Source organism: Perca fluviatilis, chromosome 14 (genome assembly GCF_010015445.1).
Source record: "Perca fluviatilis chromosome 14, GENO_Pfluv_1.0, whole genome shotgun sequence".
In the NCBI taxonomy this organism is placed as follows: Eukaryota; Metazoa; Chordata; class Actinopteri; order Perciformes; family Percidae; genus Perca; species Perca fluviatilis.
In genome coordinates this window covers 1,937,303-1,942,159 of record NC_053125.1, presented here as the reverse complement: position 1 = coordinate 1,942,159, position 4,857 = coordinate 1,937,303, and the positions used below count along the sequence as shown (strand labels likewise).

The 4,857-nt window shown below is 38.8% G+C and overlaps 1 long non-coding RNA gene across 1 annotated transcript; it reads left to right on the top strand.

The window, feature by feature from the left end:
• The first annotated feature begins 791 nt into the window (after window positions 1–791).
• On the top strand, window positions 792–3,693 carry LOC120572355. Its single transcript, XR_005641429.1, has 3 exons — window positions 792–884; window positions 3,319–3,377; window positions 3,606–3,693. It is a non-coding gene; the product is annotated as an uncharacterized LOC120572355 (long non-coding RNA).
• The last annotated feature ends 1,164 nt before the right edge of the window (window positions 3,694–4,857 follow it).

Genomic DNA, 4,857 nt, shown 5'->3' with positions numbered 1-4,857 from the left:
CGCTGGGCCCATGGGGCGTTCTGTCACTACACATCAAAATTTGATTGGCTGATGACACACGTCAGTCAAAGTTATAATCAAATGGGAAATGGCAGTTTCAACGAAAGGCTAGCAATGCTACTAGTGCTGGTCCACGGAGCTGTGATGCATTTAGATGACATGGAAAATCCAGCTACTCAGAAAAAATAACCTATTGTTTCTAGAAATATAGTAACGTAATGAAAAAGTAATTGATTTTTAGACACACATTAATTTAATTATGAAAAAATACATTTTTGATTTTGACAGGGCCAGCAGAGAAGGCCCTGATGGCCCTGACAGCCCACCACTGTATATATATATATATATATATATATATGTATGTTTTGTAACATATTTACGTTTTCATATTTAGTATGATAATTCCAAATATCATGTACAATATTCGTTCAACATGTTTGAGATGCAATTCTTTTTTTTTTTGTCGCTTTTTTCCATTCATTATCTTTTCGTTGGAAATCTATATTTATTTGTTTGGCATAACTTACCGTCATGATAGTCAAACCTCTTTCAACATTCACATAGGTGGAATGCACCAGCAACCGGTTTCACAGGATACAAGAAGGGAGTGTACCTTTATAGGCCTACTGAGCCAAGAAACTTACACATTGCTGAAATTCTGTATCCTGTTATTTTGTGTTGTTCATTGCTATGGCGTCACAACATTGCTGAGTCACATCACTAGCCTTTCTTCTGTTCCAATATAAAGGACCTAATAGATGTGGACTGTCACAGAAGGTGAACGTTTTGGCAATACCACAGATGTAAACTGGACTGAATTAAAATACATTGAAAAGTTTTAAACATTGAAAGCAGACAGAAAGGGGGATATATATAACATTTGGGTAAGTACATTTTTACGTCTATATGTAATGCTATCAGGAAATGTCTCTCACTTATAAACTAAAAGTGGGATTGTTGCAATAGTGATTTGTGCGTTCAGGAAGCAGTTTAATCCTTTTTTGTGAAGTTTCAGTCAGCATCATCAGACCTGCAGCAAACACTGTTGATACAGCTAGCTACAGTAGATAAGCTGATTGACTCATTATGAATACAAGAAAATCAAAAGGATATGGCGTTTCTCCCATGAACCCCTGCTGCGAGCATTGGTTTGCTTCACATGTACATTATATCAACTTGGCATATTAGCATAAATTTCAAGCAAAAGCATCAAACTTGAAAATTGAATAAATTCATAATTTGACATTGGTTATTTCATCCATCCATTTTATCCGAGTCCAGGTTGTGTTAAATTAATTAATTGTATCATTAAGAATGGTTTATATTGAGGAGTACTCAACAAATGTGATATAGGCTAATAACAACATAAATTAGGCCATATTGCCCTTACTGGTTTTAAGAAATTATTCATACTTTGGCCAGAATAATCATATTGTGTTGGACATTTGGACAATATCATATTGTCCAAAGAGAACCAACCACTCAACAACTACAAGGTGCTGCGAGGCATCCTGAAAGCCATGACTGCTAACCCTCCACCACACCTTTCACAATAAGAAGGCTTTATTATTTATTCAGGCTTACTGAAGTTGGTTGAGAATGTTTTTGTTTGTCAGTCCGTGACCACCAGACCTCATCAGGTCAAAATCTGCTTGGATTTCCTTTAAAAGATCTGTTGATATTCACAGTTGCATCCAACTTGGTGAACTCAGCTGTGAACCATGTAAAAGCAGCTACAGCTTGTCTTTACCCTATGTGCTACTATTGTTAAATATAAAATGGAATGTGGAGGAAAAATACAAGTAGACATTAATAATTTAAGCAAAAGCTTCAAACTTGAAAATTTTATAAATTCATCATTTGACATTGGTTATTCCATCCATCCATTTTATGCCGCTTATCCGAGTCCAGATTGAGTTAATTTAAATAATGACATCATTATGATTTGTTCTTATATTGCCTACTGCTGAGTACTCAACAAATTTAATATCTGTCCATATAAATATTATTGATTTCTACTTTCACTGTTGTGATAAGTCTGATAATTGGTATTATATATAGTTCAGTATGAATAAATGCAATTCTGTTTTTCTTGCATTACTTCCTGCACCATTACCACGACACTAGAAATCTATATTTATCATTTTGTCCTTACTGGTCAAAATAGTTTTAACATTCACGTAGGTGGAATGCAGCAGGACAAAAGAAGGGAGTGTGCCATGATAATGATCAAAGAAACTGACAGATTGACAGCTGAAATTATATACCTGGATACTTGGTTTTGGTCTTCGTTAAGGTGTAACAACATTTCTGAAAAATGTTTCACCTATGAGTGACGTCAATAGCCTACTCTGTTCCAATATCTGTTTCAATATAATAATAGACATTGACTGTCAAGTAAGATGAACAAGAAGGGAGTGTTCCATTATAGGTCTATACTGAGCCAAAACTAACAAAATGACTGCTGATATTCTATATCTTGAGATTTAGTTTTGTTCATCACCAAGGTATCACAACATTTCTGAATACCACCTATGAGTCACATCACCGGTCTTGCTTCTTTTTCCCATATAAAGGCCCTAATAGATGAGTACTGTCACAGAAGGTGAACGTTTTGACAATATCACAGGGGAACTGGACTGAATTAAAAGACATTGAAAAAGTTTAAAACGTTTAAAGCTGATAGAAAGGGGGAACAAATAAAGTTTGATCTTAAATCTTTTCATTTGGGGTGAGCACATTTTTAAATCTATATGTAATGCTATCAAGAGATGTCCCTTACTTATCAACTTAAATGTGGGATTGCTGAAATTTTGTACCTGGATATTTGGTTTTGTTCATCGTTAAGGTGTAACAACATTTCTGAAAAATGAGTAACGTCATTAGTCTACTGTTCCAATATCTGTTCCAATAAAAATCAATTGCAATTGACAGTCACCACATAGTGACTCAAATGAAGTATAACATGAAGTTATAACATTGTTTTGGATGTGGGTCTTCACTGTTTCTTTCCCCCCAATTAAAAGTACAATACATTTTTTCTTCCATCTCATTATCAGTAACCTTTCTTGTATGCAGTTCAGGATATATATAATTAGGTAATGAGATAATGTATTATAATTATTTGCATTGAACAATTTCCCTTTTTATGTATTCTGTTAAGGCTAATAAGCTACTAAGCTAATAAGCTGCTATAATGACTACTGTAATTTGGAGATTGAGTGCAATCATAAAAAGTAAGTCTATAAAGTAGTAAAAAAAAATAACTTTCCAAATGTTGCTTCTATTAATAAGTTTCTATATTGTTTGATTTCATAGATTCAAAGAAGACAAGATGGCTGTCGTGCGGATCATATCAATGTTTGTGATTCTTATAGGTAAGCTGAGCGCTAAAAATAATAACCACCGTACAAATACAAAATATACTTGAGCTCATGTTCCTCATGTGGCAGAATAAAGCGAGTGAGTTATTTTGAGAACTTGTTTGAACAACACAAACTTAAAGGGCAATTTTTGCGCAAACCGCATGAAATGTTCGTTATAGAAACACAGACACAGGTAATTTTGTTGATTCAGGAAAGCTCTGCTTTGCTAATTACTTGCAGCAACGACAAATACAGCTACACAAACAACAATCACAGCTGCCCCATCAACAACCACAGCTGCCCCAACAACAACCACAGAAGAAGCAACGACAACCACAGCTGCTTTAACTACAACCACAGAAGCAGCAACGACAACCACAGCTGCTCCAACAACAACAGAAGCAGCAACGACAACCACAGCTGCTCCAACAACAACCACAGAAGCAGCAACGACAACAACAGCTGCCCCAACAACAACCACACAGGCAGCACCAACAACCACAGAGGCAGTAACGACAACCACAGCTGCCCCAACAACAACCACAGAAGCAGCAACGACAACGACCGAAGCAGCAACGACAACTACAGAAACAACAACAGAAGCAGCAACGACAACAACAGCTGCTCCAACAACAACCACAGAAGAAGCAACGACAACCACAGCTGCCCCAACAACAACCACAGAAGCAGTAACGACAAGCACAGCTGCAGCAACGACAACGACAGCTGCCCCAACAACAACCACAGAAGCAGCAACAACAACCACAGCTGCAGCAACGACAACCACAGCTACTCCAACAACAACCACAGAAGCAGCAACGACAACCACAGAAGCAGCAACGACAACGACAGCTGCCCCAACAACAACAACAGAAGCAGCAACGACAACCACAGCTGCCCCAACAACAACCACAGAAGCAGCAACGACAACCACAGCTGCCCCAACCACAGAAAACAGCGACAACCACACTGCCCAACAACAACCACAGAAGCCGTAACGACAACCACAGCTGCCTAACAACCACAACCACAGAAACAACCGACAACCACAGCTGCCTAACAACAACCACAGAAGCAACGACAACCACAGCTGCCCCAACAACAACCACAGAAGCAGCAACGACAACCACAGCTGCCCCAACAACAACCACAGAAGCAGCAACGACAATCACAGCTGCAGCAACGACAACCACAGCTGCCACAACAACCACAGAAGCAGCAACGACAACCACAGCTGCCCCAACAACAACCGCAGAAGCAGCAACCACAACCACAGCTGCAGCAACGACAACCACAGCTGCCCCAACAACTACCACAGAAGCAGCAACGACAACCACAGCTGCTCAACAACAACCACAGAAGCAGCAACGACAATCACAGCTACGCTTAACGACAACCACAGCTGCCCAACAACTACCACAGAAGCAGCAACGACAACCACAGCTGCCCCAACAACAACCACAGAAGCAGTAACGACAAGCACATCTGCAGC